The sequence below is a fragment of the Antechinus flavipes genome, chromosome 3, assembly GCF_016432865.1.
Source record: "Antechinus flavipes isolate AdamAnt ecotype Samford, QLD, Australia chromosome 3, AdamAnt_v2, whole genome shotgun sequence".
Taxonomy (NCBI): domain Eukaryota; kingdom Metazoa; phylum Chordata; class Mammalia; order Dasyuromorphia; family Dasyuridae; genus Antechinus; species Antechinus flavipes.
Genome location: NC_067400.1, coordinates 293,261,160 through 293,286,321, shown reverse-complemented (window position 1 = coordinate 293,286,321; position 25,162 = coordinate 293,261,160). Strand labels below are relative to the sequence as shown.

Genomic DNA, 25,162 nt, shown 5'->3' with positions numbered 1-25,162 from the left:
CCTCAAAGTGGTAGCACTAATTTTAGCTGCTATTGATCCTCTTATGCCAAACATATAGGTGTTTGCTATAATCTTTGGTCAATGACTGGGCCAATTTGAACCTCTGTTCAACTGTATGTTCTGCACCTGTATCTACCAACCCTTTCAATGGTACGCCATTCACATAGATAGTGAGCAAGGGACATTCAGCTGTAATAGCTGCAGTCTAGAATATTCCTAGATTCTGTTGCTGGGAGTCAAAATCTGGATAAATATCACAAAATTGCATTTCAGGAGTGTGAATCAATAAAACTGATGCTGCTCCTCCTCCTGGGTCATAGATCACACATTGTCTACTTATATAAGTGACTGGGATATTAGCTACACATTCCTCAGTTTCCCAAATCTACTGATTTGTAAATAAGTGTCAATGACCTTGTATAAATAACTGATATTTTTAAATCTAAAGATTAGAAATTTTGTGTCACAAAGAAATTTAAATTACCACAAGTCTCACTTTAATAAAGTGTGACAAGTTACTAATTTGATTACAGAACCTTTAAAAATAGTCTTATTGAGAAACATCCAGAAAAGGGGGAGGGGAAGCGGGAGGATAGAGAAGGGTGGAAGCATTTATACAACATGCCACAGTTATCCAGAACACAACTGATTCCTCTTCTTCAGGGCCACACCACTCAATGTGACAGGAGTCTATTTTGTCCAGCTGACTTTGGGGATGTCATAATGTTCAGTGAGCGTGTCTAAGTGTCTGTTGAAATCCTCCACCCTCTGCTTATGAGTTTTGGATGCTTTCTTTAAGATTCTTTCCATTTGCCTCTTCTCCTGCATCTTCTCATAGGTGATCTGCTCTGGGGTCCGCTTGTCCAGCCCCCTCCGCTTCTCTTCCTCGTTCTTCTTGCTCGTCACGATCTGCTCCAGGACTTTGCTCTTGTCCTTGTCCTTCCTCTTCTTCCACTTCGTTACACCTACCCCCTTTAAGTTTCAGGGCGCTCCTCTGTACCTGCTTGTACTCCACCACAACAACTTCCACCCGGTATGCATAGACACTGCTTTGTAAGAACTCTCAGGGAATGAAATGGTCAAGCTGACTGTGTGTGGAGGCAAAGGATCTCTAAGCCAAACAAAGACAGGTTTCAGTTCTCCAGGGGACATCTCAGTAATCCCAGTGGCAAACAGCTTTATTCTCCCTAACTGCAATCCCCTTCTCCTAAGATTTGCATCAGGTTGAAGCACTGAGCTTTAAAAATATATCTCTGAATATAATAGATATAATATAATAATCAAGCCACAAGTGCCTTCTGCCTGGAGCTGTGAAGCTTAGCTCTACCTCTTGTAATGAGGTTTTGGGGGTGGGCAGAATTGCTTTATGGGCAGTGCTGATGATATCATTGTTCCTCCCACTCCTCCTCCTCTTCCCACCCAGGAAGTTGGAGTTAAGGGATGATGGTCAGGAGACAGGGAATACTCTAAGGGTGCATGTTCAGCTGGAGGCAGAATTGGACCCAAAATCAAGCTTTGAATGTGAAAAGACCACACCCCTTCTCATTAATTAAATTCTTAACACCTAATTCCTCTTAACCAATCATAGGTCATCAGAGATTTCTGGCCACTGCCTCTCCAAGCAGTGTTTCTCATGTCCAACAGAGTGCACTGACACAGCGGCTTGTGAGCTCAGGTCTTTATTTAGCTCAGATCTTTATTTAATGTGATCACATCCTGCACTCCTCCTGAGCTCTTACTGAACTCCAGCTGACTCCTATTGAACTCCAACTACTTCCTGATCCCCACTGCTTATATAGGCTCTATGAGGTCACATGCACAATCAACAAAGGAAGGAGATGCCTCTGGTTGATGACAGGTTCTCAATGTGACCATAGCTTCTGCTCATGAGTCAGTCCATGCTGGCTGCAGAGATCACATCTGGGTGCCTCAGATATCAAAACCTCTTTACTTTCTCTTCTACCACATGAGGTTCCTCCCCTGACCCTTACAATATCCCTACTTGGGAAGAAGACATGTTTAACTCTTGAGAACTGTAACTCTGTTATGAGTATATTTAGAGGGATCATGTATCATTTGACTTTAATATGATGATAAAAAAAAAGAAATTAAAGGTGCAAAAGATATTGTATTAGAAGAGAAAAATGGAGATAAAATAGAGTAAATTCCATCTCATGAATAGGCAAAAAATATTACAATTGAGGTAAAGGAGGGAAGGGGATGAGCACTGTGTGAATCTTATTCTCATCAGATTTGTTTCAAAAAGAGAATATCAGACATATTTAAATTCACAGAGAAAATATACCACCAAATGTTATGGCATTGAAATTCCTAAAGAAGAATTAAGATAGTTGAAAGAAGAATTAGAGAGCAAAATTATACTAGTGGGGTGTCTCAAACGTTCTTGCTCACAACTAATTAAATTGAATGACAAAATAAGTAAGAAAGAAGTTCAGGAGATAAGTAGAATGTTGGAAAAATTAGATATGATAGAGCTTTGGAGAAAATTGAATGGAGACAAAAAGAAATGTACTTATTTCTCAGTGGCACATGGATCTAAACAAAAATTGACCATGCATTAGAGCATAAAACTCCCAAAATCAAAAGCAGAAATAGAAAATGCATTTAAAAAATCACATTGTAATAAAAATTACGTACAATAAAAGGCAAGGAAAAATTGAATAAAAATTAATTGGTACCTAAATAATATAATCCTAAAATAAAAATTAATTGGTACCTAAATAATATAATCCTAATGAATGAGTCAGTGAAACAAGAAATCATAGAAACAATCAATATTTTCACCCAAGAAAATGACAATAATGGGACAGCATGTCAAAATTTATGGGACACAGCCAAAGTAGTTCTTAGGGTAAGTTTTATATCTCTAGGTGCTTATTTGCATAAATCAAGGAATTGGTCATGCAACTAAAAATGCTAGAAAAAGAACAAATTTAAAAAAACATTCAAATATCACATTTGAAATTGTGCAAATATATATAGAAGAATTGCACATGTTTAACTTATATTAGATTGTCACTGAGGGAAAATGGGGGAGGGAAAAATATTGGAACACAAGGTTTTGCAAGGATCAATATTAAAACGTATCTATGCACATATTTTGAAAATGAATAAAAAGCTTTAATAATAAAACAATAAGTATTGCTGTTCAGGTGAATTTGAATATATTTTCTTTTTTTGCTAGGCTTTTTTGTGGAGTTTTTAAAAAGTGAGATGAGCACACTTTTTTTAATGATACTAGCTAGGGCTTATTGAAATAAAAATACAAATGATACAATATTGAAATGGAAATAGAAATTTTAAAATTGTAAAATATAAAATTAAAGGGATCCTAATGGAAGCAAGAACTTTATTACTGATCAAAAATGTCGCTAAAATGAAGATTTTATTTGTGGAGCAAAGATGGTAGAGAAAAGGCAGGAAGTTGCCTGAAATCTATTGCAGTTCCCTCAGAACAATGCTAAATCATATCAAAATTAATTCTGGATCAACAGAACTCACAAAAATATGTCAAAACAATTTTCTAGCCCAAGATAACTTAAAAGGACGGCAGAAAAGTGTCTCAGTGAGAATACATTCTCACACACATGGTCCTATTAAGCCAGTGAAAAGCCCCTATTTCCAGCACAGAATGACAACAAAGGCCTCTCAGTTTGACTCAATAATTTTACAATAAAGCAGACCAGCTCTAAAGTTCCTAATACTAATGCAGCAACTTAGTGGTCAGGACAGGCAGTGCCAGAATCCCCAGTGCAATTAAGTAAATTAGGATAAGGGACACCAATCAGCAAGCAAGCGATCAACTCCAGAGTTCCCAGTGCAGAAAATCAGTGACCAAATTCTTAGTGCTTGGTGTAAAAAGCTTGGGTCACAGCCTTTTATATCTCAGAAAAAGAGTTCATTTTTTAAAATTACAAAATAAGCTAGAAATTTACAAAAAAAAAAAAAACAGATAATCAAAAAAGTCAAAAAATGATAATAAGCTAATGTGGCAACAGAGAAGATTAAAATACAAACTCCTAAGAGGACAAAAATGTCAAACACATACATGTGAAGATTCGAAAAGAAATATGTATTGGATGGAAGCCCAAAACGTTCAAAATGGATCTTTAAAAGCAAATAAAGGTAATAGAAGAAAACCAAGAAAGTAAAATTTTTAAAATATGCAAGAGTATTATGGGAAAAGAATGAACAGCTTGGGTAGAGGGATAAAAAAACTCCTTAAAAATACAATTGAAAAGGGCTTTACAAAAATCACCTCAGGAAAATAAATGTTCAAAAAGTAAATTTGGCTAGTTGGAAAAGGAGGTAAAAAAATCCACTGAAGAAAATACCTTTTTAAAAAGAAAAAAGGAATAACACTCTACTATAAAAAGTGATAAAGAGAAGGTGCTCAGAAAAATTGCACAGACAAAGTGAAATGTATTGTGTACAAAGTAATAGCAATATTGTAAGAAGATCACCTGTGAATGGCATAAGTATTCTTAGCAATATATAGATCTAAGAGGAATTTGAGGAAATTATGATGAAAAATATTGTCCATATCCAGAGAAAGAATTGATAGAGTTTGAATATAGATTGAAGCATACTTTTTAATACTTCATTTTTCTTGATTTTTTTTTTTGTTGTTGTTCTATGCTTTCTTTTACAACATGAATGTTATGGAAATATTTTACATGACTACACAGGTATAATCTATATTGAACTGCTTAAATTTTCAATAAGGATGTTTGGGAGGTAAGGGAGGAGGGGAAAGAATTTCCAATTCAAAAATTTAAAAACAAATATTAAAATTGTGTTTGTGTATAATTGGGGAATAATAAAATACTAAATTTAAAAAAAAAGAAAAAAAAAAAAGCAGAACTAGCCAAATGGAAAAGGAAGTATAAAAACAGGTTAAAGAAAATAATTCCTTAAAAATAGAATTGGATTAGAGGACATTATGACTTTATGAGACATTAACAATCAAATAATATCAAAAGAATGAAAAAACATGGAAGAAAATACCTCATTAGAAAAAAAAAAAAAACTCACCTGAAAAAAATAGATCAAGGAGAAATAATGTAAGAAACATACATGTATCTGGAAGCTTTGATTTTAAAGAAAGAGCATGATGGAACCAAGTTGGCAGAGAAGAGACACATATTTATCTGAGCTCTCCTTGATGTTTGTCAGATCAACACCAAATCAAGGGTTTGAACTGGTTATAGGAGTGACAGAACTCACAAATATTTTTAGTTTAACAAATTTCCAGCAGAATATATTTTGGAAGAACTTCAAAGAAGGTCTGTTATAATCAAGCACAGAGGGAAGAACCTAGAGCAGGCAGAGTGAAGAAGACCTAGGGTAGTGTGAGCCCTGTGCTGGGAAATCTAACCAGAAAAAACTACAGCAGTGTTGGCTATTCTGTACTGGTTGCAAGCAAGTAAATCATTAAAATAACTATAAGGCATCCAACACAAATACAAAAGGCAAAGAGTGAACCCCTGAACCCTAGAAAACATGGGACCTTTTCCACCCAGCAAAGGAAGTTAATCAGCAATCAGCATTGACCCAGTGCAGCCATAGTCACCTGTAGTGGAACCTTGAACAATCTCCCCTTTATTTTAAAAGCAGACCTTGACCTTTTTTTTTTTTTTTAAATGAGCAAAAAATCAAAAAGAACTCTTACTATAGATAGTGCTTATGAAGAAAGAGAAGAACTGATTTCAGAACCCAAAGGGTGATATGAATTGGTCTCCATCTCAGAAGGCTCTCTTGGAAGAATTAAAACAGGATCTTTAAAAAGTTAGAAGAAAAATGGGGAAAGGAAATGAGATATTTATGATATAGTTTGGCAAAGGAAATGCAGAAATTATCTGAAGAAAACTCTTTTAAAATAGACTTAGTGAAATGGTAAAAACACATAACTTCTTACAGAATAGATTTGACTAAATGGAAAAAAGAAAACAACTCCTTGAGAAACAGAATGTGTGAAATGGAAAAAAAAATCAATTGAACAAAACAACTCATTTAAAAAAGAAATTGGTCAATAACAACAACAACAACAAAATAATTCACTAAAAAATTAGAATTGAATAAATGGAAGAAAATGAATTAATAAGACATCAAGAATCAGTCAATCAAAACTAAAAAAAAAAAAAGAAAGAAAGGGAAAAAAAAAGAAAATTTAAAATAGTTTATTGGAAAAGCAATTAACCTGGAAAATAGATCTAATAGACACAATCTAAGAATTATTGGACTTTCTGAAAACAATGATGAAAAAAAAAAGAACTTAGACAACATCTTTCAGGAAATCATTAAGGAAAACTATTCTGATGTCTTAGAACCAGAAGGTAAAATAGCCATTAAAAGAATTCACTAACCCCTCCTGAAAGATATCCCAAAATGAAAACTCTAAGGAATATCATAGCTAAATTTCAGAACTATCAAAGGAAAAAAAAATATTGCAAGCATTAAGAAAGAAACAATTCAAATATCAAAGAGCCACAATCAGGATTACCCAGGATGTAGCACCTACCACCAGAAGAATTGATGGGCCTGGAATCTGATATTCCAAAAGGCAAAGGAACTTGAATTGCAGGCAAAAATCAACTATCCAGCTAAACTGAGCATTATCTTTTAGGGAAGATGGACATTAATATGAATTTCATTTATTTCTGATGAAAAGAATAGATCTGAAGAAAAAATCTGACCTCCAAATATAGAATTCAAGAGAAGCATAAAAAGATAAAAAGGAAAGAACTACCTCTATTAGGGGTACACTTAGAGAGTGCAAGAATAATTTGATATTATTGTGATAATATAAAAAAGAAACTCAAGATGAAAAGGGCATTGTACTTGAAAAGGAGGAAAATGCAGGTAAAATGAGAGAAATTACATTTCACGAAGAGGCAAGGAAGACCTATTATAATTGAGAGAAAGAAGGAAAGGGGATGAACATTGTGTGAATCTTACTCTCATCAAATTTGGCTCCAAGAGAGAATATTAGACATTGCTGGCTTCACAGAAAAAGTTGTCTCAACTTATAGGGAAGTTGGAGAGGAAAAGGGAAAGGAAAGGAGGACACTAATAAAAGGGAACACAGAAGTAGTAGGGGAAAGATATAAGAAAGGTGGAGGGATTACAATACATTACAATAGCATCTATTTAAAATCATCAGCACATGTTTTTATGTAATGAGAATAAGTTAGAAGTCTTTCAAATACAGTCAGGACTGAATCAAGGATTTCCATTATCATCACTATTATGAAATATTATACTACAATATTAACTTTAGCAATATGAGGAGAAAATGAAATTGAATAAATTAGAGAAGGAAATGAGGAAATTAAAGTATCATTCTTTGCAAATAGTATGATGGTATATTTAAAGAATTCTAGAGAATCAACTAAAAAATTTATTTGATCACCATTTCTATAGATTCTAACAAAGTCCAGCAGCAAGAGATAAAAATAAAAATACCATTTAAAAAAAACTCTTGTAATGCCAGAGAAACTGAGCAAGATAGAGATTAGAGAACAATTTAATAATTTATTAAATGGGAGAGATTTACTGGGACCAATGGCTCCATGTTTGGTCCCAGGGCTGAATAAGACTATTGTCTCAAAGAATCCAGCAGTGAATGTCAGATACAAGAATCTTTTATAGGGTAACAAGAACAATGACATAATGGGGGAGATACCTGGATGGGGGATGACCTAATGGGGGGAGGCAGCTAGGATGAGGATGACATAATGGAGGCAGGCACTGCAGAGGCTCCAGATATTCTAATGACATCTAAAATAGATAAAGACCTTTATCCCATTAAACATAAAGAGGGAATAAGTATAGCCAAAGGTCTAAGACATAAGGCCTTTATCCTATCAAACATTAAGAGGGAATGATTATAACCTGAGGCAGAGTAACTGAATATAGGACAATTAGGGAAACTGGGTCAGGACATTAAAAGAGAACTGCAGCACAACATTCTACACTTTCTGTCTTCTTACTATTCAAATCTTTGAATTACATTCCTCTAGAAGGTCTTAGCATCATAATTTTGACCAATCCTATGTGAAGTAAATAGACCAAATAAAAATCAAACTAAAGCTAGAATAATGCAAGGATTTATGGCAAAGTCAAGTCTCTCTCTGATAACCCCAGAGTCAATCAGCAGTACACAAAGCTCCTTATTGCGATCATGTCAGGTCCTCTGCACTTGGGGAGCATATAGACAGTGCACTGTGAGTTAGATCTGTGGTCATTTATGACTCAGCCTCTGCTTACAGAGCAGAAGGGCTCAAGACAGTCTTGCTGCCCATTCAGAGGGGCAACCCACTCCAGAGGAGAAGGGTGAGGCTTGGAGTAGTTCCACTTGTCCCTGACCAGAGGAACAGAAAGGGCTGCAGAAAGGATCAGATTTCTAAGCATATTATACTCAGTTAGAACAAGGCAGGCAAACCTCAAATTTTTAGAGGCCTGACAACAAACTGCAAGGTTCTTTTAAGTAGGCTGAAAGACTAATTAAGGACCTAGGGTAACAGGAGTGGAGAAACAGATCAGAGAGACTGCCAGCCCCAAGACAGGTATCTGATTTGTGGTTGTTTCTGAAAAATAATCCCAAAAACTGAGTCTGCAAGAACAATTCAACAGAATAAGGAGTTGCAAGGTTAAAGCATAACCAGCAAATCATAGTCCAGTAAATTTAAGCAAGGAGTAAAAAAAGAACTGTTTAAAGGACTTCCAATTAAATCTGAACTACTAAGATAGAGGGTGGGACAGAAGTACCTAAGAAAATACACCAGTTTCCCCAATTTCCTATTTCTCCCTCCATTTTTTTTCTCATGGAAAGGAATTATCAAACAATCATCCCACATAAAAATCATATACATATACATATACATAACAGACTAAAAATCCCTCAAACATAACAGGAATAGTTACACAAGTTTAACAAGTTCTATCCCAAGTCTTAAACACAGTAATACAGGTAAAATTCTAACAATTCAGCCACTTTCCCACTCATCCATATCAGACCAAATTACATCAGGAGCAGGGATGATGGTTTTCTCAAAAACTGCTTCCTGCTGAAGATGGGCAGAGATGCTCAGTCCAGGGAGGGGAATGGGTGTAGTGTGGCATGCTGATAATCAAAGCTCAGATCTAGGTCCCAGAAGCAAAGCAATATATCTGTAATTTGACCAAATCTAGAAACAAAAACAAATGGGAATATTAGAAAAACTGGGTCAGGACATTAAAAGAACTGTAGCACAACACTGTAAGCAATATAACTGAAATTCAGGCAGGTAATTAAAGAGCAGACAAATTAATTTGAAATTTAGCATTATATCTCTTGACAAAAGAAATTTAAATATAGTTGAGGCTTTATTAGTCTCTATTCTGTGAATAGCCAGATCTAAGAAAAGCAAGAAGCAAGTAAGTTAGAAATCAAATCACAATTAAATTTCAAAGTGAAAAAAGTAGTTTTGCAAACTAAATCCTTCTGAGAAGGACTTGACATACTGGTGCAGTGGTAGACCTTATAAACCTGAAAACCATGACAGGACAGAATCCAACATAATCCTCATTAATTCTTGAGTTAATAATTCTGAGGGGTGAAGCCAAGATGGCCAAGAGGCCCAAGTTCAACCCTAAACTGCTCCAAATTCCTTTAAATGATGACTCTAAACAAATTTTAGAGCATCAGGACACCCAAAAAGGCAGAATAGAACATTTTCCAGCCAAAGGCAACCTAGAAACTCAGCAGAAAAGATTTTTAACACCAGAGTGGGAATTCTGGGGTGGTCTATTCAGGCCCAGTCCCAGATTCAGCCTCTGTCCTGCCTGGGACTAACCTCTAACTCAAGTCACAGTGGCTCCCAAACATTTCAGCCCAGAGACACCAAAGAAGATCTAGAAGGTTAGCAAAAAATGGTCTCTGGAACCAAAGCCCAATTTACAATCCCAGTGCAGCCTAGTTCTAGCTTCAGCCCAGTATCATCAAAGTGAGACCTCTCAATAAACAGCTTTATTGGAAGCTTCTGGACCTCTCAGCCTGGGACACTAGATAGGACTCAGACAGCTAGTTGAGAAGGTCTATGGCACAGCCCTGGTCAACAGAGCGCCAGTCCAGGACAGCACACTAGATTTTATAGCTACTGTAGGGTGGGGACACACCTAACAGCTTCAGAGCAGAAAAGAGTGCTTGTGATCAGATTCCTAGAAGGATTTCTGAAATCAGCATGATAATTGTGGAACTATATACAGAAGAATCGCACATGTTTAGCATATATTGGATTATTTGCCCTCTAGGGGAGAAGGTGGAGGGAAGGGAAGGAAATAAAAATCTGGAGCACAAGGTTTTGCAAGGGTGAATGTTGAAAATTATCTTTGTATATATTTTGAAAAATAAAAAGCTTTAATAATGAAAATTTCAATAAAGAAAAAAAAAAAAAGACTTCCGGTTAAGATGGCGGAGAGGAGGCTCACAGCTGCATAAGCTCCACGCTTTCTCTCACTATCCATTTCATTACAAGCCTCTGAATCAATGCTTGACTGAAAAAAACCCACAAATAGTTACCAAGAGAAGCCATCCTTGAGATCCGCCAAGAAAGGTCTGTCTTTACTGGAGGGCTGGGGCGGTTTTAGATCGGGCGCAGGCGCCGGGCAGTGGCAGTGAGGGCACAGGAGCAGACTGGAGAGGGGGTGGAGAGTGATTGTAGCCGTCTCTGCGGGGAGAGCTTCGCTACAGGTTTGGATACTTTCCTCCGGCAGCAAATCAACAGCCCAGCAGAGAAGCTAAAAACACCGGGACTGAAGAATACAACCCCAAACAGCTGGAGTCTCTCAGGACCTGGCCGCCTCCCCCTTCCCCCCCCCTCAGTGACTCAGCACGCTCTGGGATCTCAGAGCGCAGGCGCAGCACAGTCCTGCTAGTGCCTCACTGCTGCCCCCTGCAGTCTGTAGAGGAAGCTGGATAACACACCCAGCCCCCCCCCAAAGAAAGACTCCAGTTTTTTCTGTTTTTCTTTGGTAGTTTGTCTCTGATTAATAGACCGAATGAGCAAGAAGCTGAAGAGGACTTTAACCCTTGACAGCTTCTATACAGATAGAGAGCAGACTCTAAATCCTGAGGAGACTAAAAACAGGCAGTCCCCAGGTGAATCCCCAAAGGAGGAGATCGTCTGTTCCTCAGCACAGATGAACCTCATAGAAGTGATTAAAAAGGCTCTCACAAGGGAGCTAGAAAAAAAATGGGGAAAGCAGAATGAGGCTTGGGAAAAGGAGAGGGAGGCTTGGCAAAAGAGCCTGGAGAAAGTTAAAGAGAGAGTGGATAAAGAAGTAAAATCCTTGAAAAATAGGATTAGTGAACTGGAAACAGAAAACAGCTCTCTAAAAAACAAAATTGGCGAAATGGAAAAAAATTCCACAGAACAAAAGAACTCAATTGGACAATTAGAAAAAGATTTTTAAAAAGTGAGTGAAGAGAATACTTCACTGAAAATCACAATTGAACAAGTGGAATTGAATGACTCGAGGAGACAAGAAGAATCAGTCAAGCAAATCCAAAAAAATAAAACAATGGAGAAAAATGTGAAATACCTTCTGGGGAAGACAACAGACCTGGAAAACAGATCCAGGAGAGACAATCTGAGAATCATTGGACTCCCAGAAAAACATGATGAAAAAAAGAGCCTGGACACTGTCTTCCAGGAAATTATCAAAGAGAACTGCCCAGAAGTCATAGGAACAGAGGAAAAAATAAACATTGAAAGGATTCATTGATCACCCACTGAAAGGGATCCTAAAATCAAAACACCAAGGAATATAGTGGCCAAATGCCAGAACCCTCAGATGAAAGAAAAAATATTGCAAGCGGCTAGAAAAACCCAATTCAAGTATCAAGGAGCCACAATAAGGATCACCCAGGATCTGGCAGCATCCACATTAAAAGATCGAAGGGCCTGGAATATGATATTCCGAAAGGCTAAGGAACTTGGTATGCAACCAAAAATAACTTACCCAGCGAGAATGAGCATCTTTTTCCAGGGAAGAAGATGGACATTCAACGAAGTAAGCGAATTTCATCTATTTCTGATGAAAAAACCAGAACTTAACAAAAAGTTTGATCTACAAATATAGAACTCAAGAGAAATCTAAAAAGGTAAAGATTAATCTTGGGAACTATATTTTGACTATATAGATGTATAAAGAATACATGTATACCTTGTTCTAGAAATTGATGTGGAAAGGACATTGTACCAGAAAAAGGGTAAAGTGGGGGTAGTACATCTCATGAAGAGGCATAGGAAACCTATTATATCTGAGAGAAAGAATGGAGGGGGATGAATATAGTGGGTATCTTACTGCCTTCAGAATTGGCTTTAAGTGAAAAATCTTAAGACATATTCAATCTATGGTGAAACTTCTCCCATCTCATTGAAAAATGAGAAGGGAAAAGTGGAAAGGGAAGGAATAAGCTAAGCGGAAGGGAATACGGGAACTGGGAGGGAAAGGGGTAAGATAGGGGGAGGAACTCTAAGGCGGGGGGAGGGACACTAAAAAGGGAGGGCTGTGAGAAAAAGGGGTGCTCACAAGCTTAATACTTGGAAGGGGGGTAAGGGGGAAAGAAGGGAGGAAAGCATAAACCGGGGTTAACAAGATGGCAAGTAATACAGAATTGGTCATTCTAACCATAAACGTGAACGGGGTAAACTCCCCCATAAAGAGGAAGCGGTTAGCAGAATGGATTAAAAGCCAGAATCCTACAATATGTTGTTTACAGGAAACACACCTGAAGCGGGGAGATACATGCAGGTTAAAGGTAAAAGGTTGGAGCAAAATCTACTATGCTTCAGGTGAAGTCAAAAAAGCAGGGGTAGCCATCCTGATCTCAGATCAAGCTAAAGCAAAAATTGACCTAATTAAAAGAGATAAGGAAGGACACTATATCTTGCTAAAGGGTAGCATGGATAATGAAGCACTATCTATATTAAACATATATGCACCAAGTGGGGTAGCATCTAAATTCTTAAAAGAGAAACTAAGAGAGCTGCAAGAAGAAATAGACAGTAAAACTATAATAGTGGGAGATCTTAACCTTGCACTCTCAGAATTAGATAAATCAAACCACAAAATAAATAAGAAAGAAGTCAAAGAGGTAAATAGAATACTAGAAAAGTTAGATATGATAGATCTCTGGAGAAAATGTAATGGAGACAGAAAGGAATACACTTTCTTTTCAGCAGTTCATGGAACCTATACAAAAATTGACCATATATTAGGACATAAAAACCTCAAACTCAAATGTAGTAAGGCAGAAATAGTAAATGCATCCTTTTCAGACCACGATGCAATGAAAATTACATTCAACAAAAAAGCAGGGGGAAGTAGACCAAAAAATAATTGGAAACTAAATAATCTCATACTAAAGAATGATTGGGTGAAACAGCAAATCATAGACATAATTAATAACTTCACCCAAGAAAACGATAATAATGAGAAATCATACCAAAATGTATGGGATGCAGCCAAAGCGGTAATAAGGGGAAATTTCATATCTCTAGAGGCCTATTTATATAAAATAGAGAAAGAGAAGGTCAATGAATTGGGTTTGCAATTAAAAATGCTAGAAAAGGAACAAATTAAAAACCCCCAGTCAAGCACTAAACTTGAAATTCTAAAAGTAAAAGGTGAGATCAATAAAATTGAAAGTAAAAAAACTATTGAATTGATTAATAAAACTAAGAGTTGGTTCTATGAAAAAACCAACAAAATAGACAAACCCTTAGTAAATCTGATTCAAAAAAGGAAAGAGGAAAATCAAATTGTTAGTCTTAAAAATGAAAAGGGAGAACTCACCACTAACGAAGAGGAAATTAGAGCAATAATTAGGAGTTACTTTGCCCAACTTTATGCCAATAAATTCGAAAACTTAAATGAAATAGAAAAATACCTCCAAAAATACAGCTTGCCCAAACTAACAGAGGAAGAAGTAAATATCCTAAACAGTCCCATCTCAGAAAAAGAAATAGAACAAACTATCAATCAACTCCCTAAGAAAAAATCCCCAGGACCAGATGGATTTACATGTGAATTCTACCAAACATTTAAAGAACAATTAACTCCAATGCTAAATAAACTATTTGAAAAAATAGGGATTGAAGAAGTCCTACCAAACTCCTTTTATGACACAGACATGGTACTGATACCTAAACCAGGTAGGCTGAAAACAGAGAAAGAAAATTATAGACCAATCTCCCTAATGAATATTGATGCTAAAATCTTAAATAAAATATTAGCAAAAAGATTACAGAAAATCATCACCAGGATAATACACTATGACCAAGTAGGATTTATACCAGGAATGCAGGGCTGGTTCAATATTAGGAAAACTATTAGCATAATTGACTATATCAATAACCAAACAAACAAAAACCACATGATCATCTCAATAGATGCAGAAAAAGCATTTGATAAAATCCAACATCCATTCTTAATAAAAACACTTGAGAGCATAGGAATAAATGGACTTTTCCTTAAAATAGTCAGGAGCATATATTTAAAACCATCAGTAAGCATCATATGCAATGGGGAAAAACTGGAACCTTTCCCAGTAAGATCTGGAGTGAAGCAAGGTTGCCCACTATCACCATTATTATTTAATATCGTATTAGAAACACTAGCCTCGGCAATAAGAGTCGAGAAAGATATAAAAGGAATTAGAGTAGGCAATGAGGAAACCAAACTATCACTCTTTGCAGATGATATGATGGTATACCTAGAGAACCCCAGAGATTCTACCAAAAAGCTATTGGAAATAATTCATAATTTTAGCAAAGTAGCTGGCTACAAAATAAATCCCCATAAATCCTCAGCATTTTTATACATCACCAACATAACCCAACAGCAAGAGATACAAAGAGAAAATCCATTCAGAATAACTGTTGATACCATAAAATATTTGGGAATCTATCTACCAAAGGAAAGTCAGGAATTATATGAGCAAAATTATAAAAAAGTCTCCACACAAATAAAGTCAGACTTAAATAATTGGAAAAATATTAAGTGCTCTTGGATCGGCCGAGCGAACATAATAAAGATGACAATACTCCCTAAACTAATCTATTTATTTAGTGCTATACCAATCAGACTTCCAAGAAAATATTTTATTGATCTAGAAAAAATTATAACAAAATTCATATGGAACAATAAAAAGTCGAGAATCTCAAGAAAATTAATGAAAAAAAATCAAATGAAGGTGGCCTAGCTGTACCTGATCTAAAATTATATTATAAAGCAGCAGTCACCAAAACCATTTGGTATTGGCTAAGAAATAGATTAGTGGATCAGTGGAAAAGGCTAGGCTCACAAGACAGAATAGTCAATTATAGCAATCTAGTGTTTGACAAACCCAAAGCCCCTAACTTCTGGGAAAAGAATTCATTATTTGATAAAAACTGCTGGGATAATTGGAAATTAGTATGGCAGAAATTAGGCATGGACCCACACTTAACACCATATACCAAGATAAGATCAAAATGGGTCTATGACCTAGGCATAAAGAACGAGACTATAAATAAATTAGAGGAACATAGAATAGTTTATCTCTCAGACTTGTGGAGGAGAAAGAAATTTGTGACCAAAGATGAACTAGAGACCATTACTGATCACAGAATAGAAAATTTCGATTACATCAAATTAAAAAGCCTTTGTACAAATAAAACTAATGCAAACAAGATTAGAAGGGAAGCAACAAACTGGGAAAACATTTTCACAGTTAAAGGTTCTGATAAAGGCCTCATTTCCAAAATATATAGAGAACTGACTCAAATTTATAAGAAATCAAGCCATTCTCCAATTGATAAATGGTCAAAGGATATGAACAGACAATTTTCAGAGGATGAGATTGAAACTATTACCACTTATATGAAAGAGTGTTCCAAATCATTATTGATCAGAGAAATGCAAATTAAGACAACTCTGAGATACCACTACACACCTGTCAGATTGGCTAAGATGACAGGAAAAAATAATGATGAATGTTGGAGAGGATGCGGGAAAACTGGGACATTAATGCATTGTTGGTGGAGTTGTGAACGAATCCAACCATTCTGGAGAGCAATCTGGAATTATGCCCAAAACATTATCAAATTGTGCATACCCTTTGATCCAGCAGTGTTTCTATTGGGCTTATATCCCAAAGAAATACTAAAGAAGGGAAAGGGACCTGTATGTGCCAAAATGTTTGTAGCAGCCCTGTTTGTAGTGGCTAGAAACTGGAAAATGAATGGATGCCCATCAATTGGAGAATGGCTGGGTAAATTGTGGTATATGAATGTTATGGAATATTATTGTTCTGTAAGAAATGACCAGCAGGATGAATACAGAGAGGACTGGCGAGATTTACATGAACTGATGCTAAGTGAAATGAGCAGAACCAGGAGATCATTATACACTTCGACAACAATATTGTATGAGGACGTATTTTGATGGAAGTGGATTTCTTTGACAAAGAGACCTGAGTTTCAATTGATAAATGACGGACAAAAGCAGCTACACCCAAAGAAAGAACACTGGGAAACGAATGTAAACTATCTGCATTTTTGTTTTTCTTCCCGGATTATTTATACCTTCTGAATCCAATTCTCCCTACGCAACAAGAGAACTGTTCGGTTCTGCAAACATATATTGTATCTAGGATATACTGCAACATATCCAACATATAAAGGACTGCTTGCCATCTAGGGGAGGGGGTGGAGGGAGGGAGGGGAAAAAAAATCGGAACAGAAACGAGTGTCAATATAATGTAATTATTAAATAAAAAATTAAAAAAAAAAAAAAACAGCTACACAAAACCTCTTAAGCTTGGGACAGTGCTCCTTCCAAACTGGGAACAGAAGAATACTTTAACAAAGAGTTAAATGTGAGGTAATAGGCTAGGGGAATGTGCAGGAAAATCATTTCTGAACATTGAAAGTTATTATTTTGACAATAAGTCTCAAAACACACTCAGAAGTTGACTAAAAAAAAAAAGTCAAAGATCCCACATCCAAGAAAAGTAAGAGTTGGGCTCAGGGCAGGGAGAAGTTCAAAAAGAACTTTGAAAATCAAGTAAAAAAGGTAAAGGAAAAATTAGGGAAAGAATTGAGACAGAAGAAAAGGAAATACAAAAATGTAATGAGAAGAAAAATACCTTAAAAAACTAAGTTGGTCAACTGGGAAAGGAGATACAAAAGCTCAATGAGGAAAAAATTTCCTTAAAAAATAGAAGAGAGCAGTTAAGTAAATGGTTCCTACGACAGGCCAATGTATACAAGCATTTTGGGGAGAATACTGGTGTTTTTGAATGTTGTGGAAACATTAAGTGATTAGAATCAACAACTCGTGATTTTTTCAAGTTGTAAGGATTGTTGATTCTTGTAATTGTTTACTAGGGTACAGAATGAGTGTTAGCATGGTAGGAACAGGATTGCAAGCTGTGATTTGGTTTACTTAGCATCCCCATCCCCAGGAGGAGAGAGAAGGAGGACTTTGGTAAAACTAAAGATTTTACCACTGTAATGAAGTTTGTTTTATTTTCTGTTTTAATAGGCCATTCATCTTTGGGAATATAAGTAAACCTCTAAAGTTCATATGGGCATCATGAGTTGAATTTTACTATTGCTGGCAAATTCAGAACATATATTTAAAGGAATTACAAGACTATCTTTATTCTTGGGGCTAGTTTTTGTTGCTGTTGTTGTGGTGGTGGTGGTAGTGATGGGTGGTGATGGTGGTGGTGGTGGTGGTGGTTGTGGTTGTTGTTTTCCCTTTATTTATTTTTAAACAGTTTCATAATTTTAATTGGAAGAGGAAACTTGCATAGAGGAAGTTTTTGCTCTGCAATTTATAAATTTAGAGAGTTATTTGAGGCACTGAAAGTCAGTGACTTGTGCAGGATCACAAAGCAATACGAATTAGAAGTAGAGCATGAAACTAGAATGTTCTGATTAATATACCAATGGTCTCTCTGCTATACTAAGGCTGTCCAATTATGGAACTAAAATTAATCTGTTTGAGGGATTTATGGACTTCAGAGATGGAAGAGTCATGAAATATTTAAGAATGCTATTGATGAGGGGAGCCCAAAAACTCTGTCTCATTCTCTCTCTCTTGGACTTTACGGGGAAAGCTTGGGAAACTCCCTCAGAGAAGCTCTCCCCTGAGAGAACCATCCCAGGGAATCAAGATAAAGTAGTTTTAATCTGTTATCTAGGTGGGACTAGTTGAGTCCAGAAGATTTCTATTCTACCCTATTGAATTGGAGATTAGTCCAGGGACATTCATTCAATTAGAAGATTTTCTATTCTGATTTCAATTCAAACTGCTCCCAGGCCCCACCAAAAAAACATCCATATAACAAGCTTTCTTTAGTTCAATTCCTTGCAGAGGGCCAAAAGCAGGAATCATGGCTAGGAATCTCTTTCTCTCCTTAGGATAGCTGTGACCCTCTGCCCAGTGAAAAGACATTCTCTTTTCAGCGTTACTCCCTCTTTATCTCTCTCATCTATTTCCCTAACAGGACCTTATTTACCTCTCTGTCGGGATTTCTATGCTAGATTTTTACTTCTCTGTCAGGACCTTGCCACCAAGGAAGTCAGACTGCAAAAGCTGACTTCTCAGTTTAATAATAAACTGTTTTTTGCCAGTTTAACTTTTGAGATTTATAAATTCATTTACAAAGGACCCACACCAACCAGAACAAGGTTCCCACAACACCCTGCCCTGTGCCTGAACCTCATAACTATGAGTGTCATCAAGAAAATATCCATTTATGCATTTCACAACTATTTATTGAGTGCACAATATTGTAATCGCAGATCTTAACTAAGAAGTGTTAAACCCGGGTATAACTTTAATGCTTAAAACAGCTCCAAATGAAACAATTATCTCTCTAAAAAACTTTTTTTTTATGTAAAACTGTTGAGAGAAAGGCATATTTTAATTTGTACATTTCTTAAATTCATTTAAATGCTACTGAGATAGAAATATCTTTGATAACCATAAAGCCTTTTGAGCTTTTGTTTTCTTTTTAATAGGCCTATGATTCTCTCCTTCACTCCCAATCAAATGTCTTGTGTTACCAAGACAGAAGGATAATAATTCTCATAAAACCTGGTCCCAAGGTGATACATGAGCACAGTATAATTTCCTGTTTTGATTACAGAGAAATTTGTTTTTGATATTCTCCATATATGGAAAGGAGTAAACATATATTAAGATTGAGATAGTCCTATTTTGCTTACCAAAATAAATAGAATTCTGAAGGTAAAGTTTGATCCTAAAGCATTTCCAAACTCAAATTAATAACGCCTTATTTAATATATAATCCCCAGCTTGGTTTAGAAACATGTTTGGAGATGCAAAGGAAATAAAATAATTCAACAGGATAAAATAAATAGAATTCAAGCAATGATGTTTCATCATCTTCCTCTTGCTGGCAATAAAAACCACCAAACAAAAATCATCAGATCAAAAATACATAGATATCCATTACAAACTCATGGTTTCAAGGACTGGGAGTGAAATAGAAATGAAACAGAAGTTTCAGTAGTTCAAAAAATTTCACTTCATATTTAACTCATACATTTGAAGAAAAATCACTGGATTTACAGCCAGAAGACATACCCAAATCATGGCTCTTCTTTTTTCTAAGCTTTGGAACCATGTGTAATTCATTTAATTTTTCTCCTTATTATTTGCTTCATTTATAAATTGTAAAGATTGTGATACATAATATCCAAGATTCTTTCTTTAAACAAATAATAACAGTGGGAGAATTTTCAGTCTAAACAATTACACCTTAGAAATAGGCAAATATTATAAATCAGGAATTGATTTATTGTTCCTCTGTTTGTCAAAATTTAAGAAAGTTGTGAAGAAAAGTGGGAACAATGCAGATTAAATTTTAAAGTGTCTTGCTAATACATTTTTTTTTCCCTAGAAAGCTAGCTGTTAAACATTTGCTATGATACTCCTGCTCAAAATCTTCAAGTTGGATAGTATAACTTCATAGTGGAAGCAATAGATTAGATTGTATGTTACCTTGTAGGGGTGTTCATGCAGTCTCACAAAAGTAGAAAGAAAGAAAGAGGGGTTGAAGACATTGAGGACTCAGAGTGACCAAGGCTGTTGATTGGCACAATATATTAATGGTGGTTGGATAAGGAATCTGAGAAAGCAGCACTACATGCTTAAATTTAAATAAAACACTATGGGTAGAATTGTTCTATGCTTTATTTCCTCAATTGCCTAGACTCTTTTGCTGATGGGACTAAGGAACTGGCAGCAAGGAAGAATTATTGTGAAACAAGTAAAACAACTTTGCACCCATAAAAAAGTTGTTGTTTCTGTACCAGAAAGATACTACTGTGCACTCTATGGAACGTCATCATAATTATCAGACAGCTACAGCAACTGCTTCATGAATTTCTTTCTGTCAAAAGCTCAAGATACAAAGATCATTAACCATAAGATCAAGTCTAGATGATAGAGATACAAAGAGGAGGCATTTTCCAAAGAAAGTGAATAGCCTATAGAATTTTAGTATATTAAAGTTTTTTTTACAAAATTTAAACATTTGTAATAAATTTATGTATATATATTTATGACAGTAAATGGTAAAACAATAATAATATATAGTATTTATGCATTTCTGAAATTTTTAGTTTTTTTATATATATAAGTGCATCCTCTGTTATTTTTCTGCAATTTGTCATAATTTTTTTTTAATTTCCATGTAATTCTCAACAGCTAACCTTAAAATAACCAAAATTGTGAATGTGAAACTCATGAATGTCAATATATGACTGTACAAAATAGAAACAAGATAAATTTTTGGAGAGTGATACTAGCAGCTAGGGAGATCAGGAAAGGATCAACAGAAGGTAGCACTTGAGTTGATCCTTGAAGGAAACTGGGTATTTTGTGAGGCAAAATAAGAAAGGGATACATTCCAGGCACAGAGATAATCAGTGCAAATGTACAGAGAAAGGAAATAACTTAATCATGTACTTTATGAGAAATAATATAAAGGAGAGTTTCACAAGATTGAAATTATATAAAAATTAGAAAGGTGTTTTGTCTAGATGTATGTCAAAGGATTTTATTTTAGATCTTGGAAACAATTGACAATAATTGGAATATATAGGATGAAAGAATGGATGATTAGATCTGTATTTTAGGAAAATGACTTTGGCAAAAAATTTCAGTTGTTTGCATTGACAAGGGGAGGAACTTAAGGTATGGAGACCAATTAATATACTTTTGAAATATTTTAGATGAGAGAGAGAGTTGAACTGGGGTGATAGTAATGTTAGTGTGGAATTGTAAAAAGATAAAAGAAATGTGGGTATAGGAGTGACAATATTTGATAGTTGGGATAAGTAAGAGTGCAAGTTTAGCACAACATAACAGGGATACATTGGGAAGAACTCTAAGCTCTGAAGCATGTGGGAACCAATGGTATTTGCTCTTTACACCCTCCATATAAAGGAAGATGGGTTTTTATTGGACTCTCTAACTTTAAAAAGAGGGTTGATTCTATTAAAAACATTTTAGTTTGTTATGATTTCTTTCACCTTTCAAGTGTGTGCAAATATTAACTAATTAAGAAAAGACAATTTGTACATTAGGGCATAGATAAAACAACAGGACTTTATTGGCACACATGCACTATTTCTTTCTTTTTATTTCCTTTTGTCAGCCATAAAATGATTTTTCTTATAGTATTACTTAGAGAATCCAAGGCCATAATAAAAGAAATGCCTTAGGTTAAATTGTTCCAGTGCCTTTGTCATATGATGGGCACCAATTTCAATTGATAAGAGCTTAAAGGAAGAACTGCAACAGGAGAAATCTGCTCCTTCTATAGAAAATAAAAATCCTCTTATCTTTATCTCTACTTTATCCTCAACATTGTGTAGACTAAATACAATAAACTTGAATTCTATCCTCAGACTATCCATTACTTTTACTAATATACTTGAACAAAATCTAACAAACTTTATTACTGAAGGGGTATGATTTTCCTTTGTGAAAGGCTTAATGTATAGGTTAGTGAAATGGGAAATTTTCTGTAGAAAAACTTTGTACAAAACATGAAATATTTAATAATAATTTTTCAGTGTAGTTGTGACTCAGACATCCCCTATACACTGCCAGGAATATGATCTAAAAAGTGAGCTTTGGCCTTTATGGATGTATTGTGAAATTACCCATTTATAATGTCTCTTCATGAGAGCATGATAATCAATAAATAACTACACTCACACAAATTAACTTGTGTGTGTGTTTGTGTGTGTGTACACATGTATATAGGTAAATAGAGACATGTATATATCTGTATGTTTGTGAATATGCTTGTGGTTACTCAAAGACCAGAACACAGACTAAGAGAATAGTAAACACATTTTCCTTCGATCATACTGCCTTAGAAAAACTGAAAATTTGCAGTTCTTTAGAAGTATCTCTGAAAACAGCCACAAAACCCTTGAAGCTTGGGGTATTGCCCCCTCAATTCTGGAAACAAAACCCTACTTTAACAAAGAATTGAAAGTCAAGTAATAGGCTAGGGAAATGAGTAAACAACAGAGAAAGATTCTGACCATTGAAAATTACTATGATGGTATGAAAGATCAAAATACATATTCAGAAGATGATAATAAAGTCAAAGTTTTTGTACTGAAATCCTCCAAAACAAATAGGGATTGGGCTCATGTGGGAATGTAAAAAGACCCCTACCCAAAAATAACTACTCAGAGATCACTCATGGAAAGCAGAATTATTTATTAGAATCTTGAGAAGTGGACCATCCCATTCTGTGAGCTGAAGCTTATAGTAGGGGAGCCACTCCCTTGAGAGTGGTCAGTTTTTATACATTTCAGACAAAGAACCCTAAATGTTGTGATTGGTTACATAAGTCTCTATTCCCCTATTTGGTCAGTGGAATGCAGTAAATAAGGTAATATATAGCTTCTTTAGCCACTATACTTTTGTAATCCCTTTTTTGGAGAATGGAATGTAAGTGGTCCAGGCTTTATCTAAAATCATTTGACTCCAGAGAAGCTGTAACTGAGGTCTTAAGGCTGCAACTAATTTAACAGTTATTTATCAATACGTGCTTGATCTGTAAGTTCTTCACCTTTTCCACAAAGGCACAAGTCATGGAAGAGTTCAAAAAGATTTTTGAAAATCAAGTAAGAGAAATGGAGGGAACATTGAGAAGAGAAATGAGAGTGATGCAAAAAGAAAAGCAAAAATCTAATGAGAAAAAAAGAATTCCTTAAAAAACAAAATTAGCCAAATGGAAGTCTAAAAACTCACTGAGAAAAATAATTCTTTAAACCTTAGAATTCAGCAAATGAAAGATACTGACTTTATAAGAAATCATGATGAAACAAAACGAAACAAAACAAAACAAAACAAAAAACCAAAAATAAATAAATAAATAAATTAGGAGATATCTCATTAGGAAAACAACTAACCTGGAAAATAAATATGCTTAAATACTATAAATATGTTTATAAATAATATAAATATGTTTAAAATAAATCCAGCAGAGAGAATTCCAAAATTATTAGATCATTTTGAAGTCATAATCAAAAACAGAGCCTTGATATTATCTTTCAAGTAATTGTCAAGGAAAGCTATTCTGATATTCTAGAACAAGAGATTAAAATACAAATGGAAAGAATCCACCAATCACCTCCTGAAAGAAATTCCAAGATGAAAACACCCAGACATATTGTAGCCAAATTCCAGAACTCTGAGGACGAGGAGAAAACATTACTAGCATCCCGAAAACAGAAGGAAAAAAAAAATGTATATCACAGTCAGGATAACACAAGATTTAGCATCTTTTACATTAAAGTATTGGAGAACAATTAAGCTAGGATTACTTCCAAGAATCATTTACCCAAGAAGACAGTATAATCCTTCTGGGTATAGTATGGGAATTCCATGAAAGATATAAACAGAAAGCGAATAAATGACACACAAACAACAAAAACAGGTGAAAATATTATGTTGTAAAATTCAGTCCCATAATTCTCTCTCTGAATGCAGATGTCTCTCTCCAACACAAGCCCATTAGAATTGGCCTGAATCACCCTTATTGTTGAAAAGAGCTTCTTCCATCGAAATTGACTGTCATGTAATTTTCTTGTTACTATGTACAATGTTCTCTTGGTTCTATTCATCTCACTTAGCATCAGTTGATGCAAGTCTCAACCTGACTCTCTTAAATCTTCCTACTGATCCTTTCTTATAAAATAATGATATTCCACAATATTTGTATACCATAACTTATTCAAGCAATCCCCAAGTGATGGGAATCCACTCAATCTTCAGTTCCTTACTGTGATGACCGCATTTAGCACCCAGAGTATATTAAAATCAGCTGGAGTCAAGATAAGGGAAAATCCTTGATCTCTGTTCTTTGCAGAGGTGAAGAGGAATGGCTATGCGAAGTGAGTGCTATCGGGACACAAATCCGCCCAGCAGTCCTCTGGATCTCACACTCCAACCACCAAATCCTCTATGCAATCTCCTATACAACACATCAAACTTGCACAGAGAGTGAGTGGGGCCATTCTTTCTCCAGGCATATATTAATAGAGTATTGTCCAATTTCTAATTAGCCTCAAGTGCTTGGAGCAGACCTCAGTGCATTTGCTCAGCTTCAGCCCAGTACACCTTACCACTACCAAAAAAGTATGCTACATTTTTGCACATGTGGGACTTTTCCTTCTTTTATGATCTCTTTGGGAAACAAACCCAGTAGCGATATTGCTGAGTCAAAGGGTATTCACAGTTTGATAATCCTTTGGCCATAGTCCCAAACTGATTTCCTTAATGTTTTCATCAGTTCACACCTCCAGAAACAATGCATTAGTATTTCAGTTTTCCCATATCCCCTCCAACATTTATATTATCTTTTCTCAATATCTTAACCAATCTGAGAAGTATATAGTAGTACTTCAGAGTTGTTTTAATTTGCATTTTTCTAATCAATAGTTTTATAGCATTTTTCATAAGACTAAAATGACTTTATTTTCTTAATCTAAAATTTTTTTGTTCATATCCTTTGACCATTTATCAGTTGGAGAATGGCTAATAT

At 35.3% G+C, this 25,162-nt stretch overlaps 1 pseudogene; it reads right to left on the bottom strand.

Annotated features, from left to right (window-relative positions):
• Positions 1-522: 522 nt before the first annotated feature.
• LOC127557182 (protein FAM32A-like) lies at positions 523-24,876 on the bottom strand (annotated as a pseudogene).
• Positions 24,877-25,162: the final 286 nt, after the last annotated feature.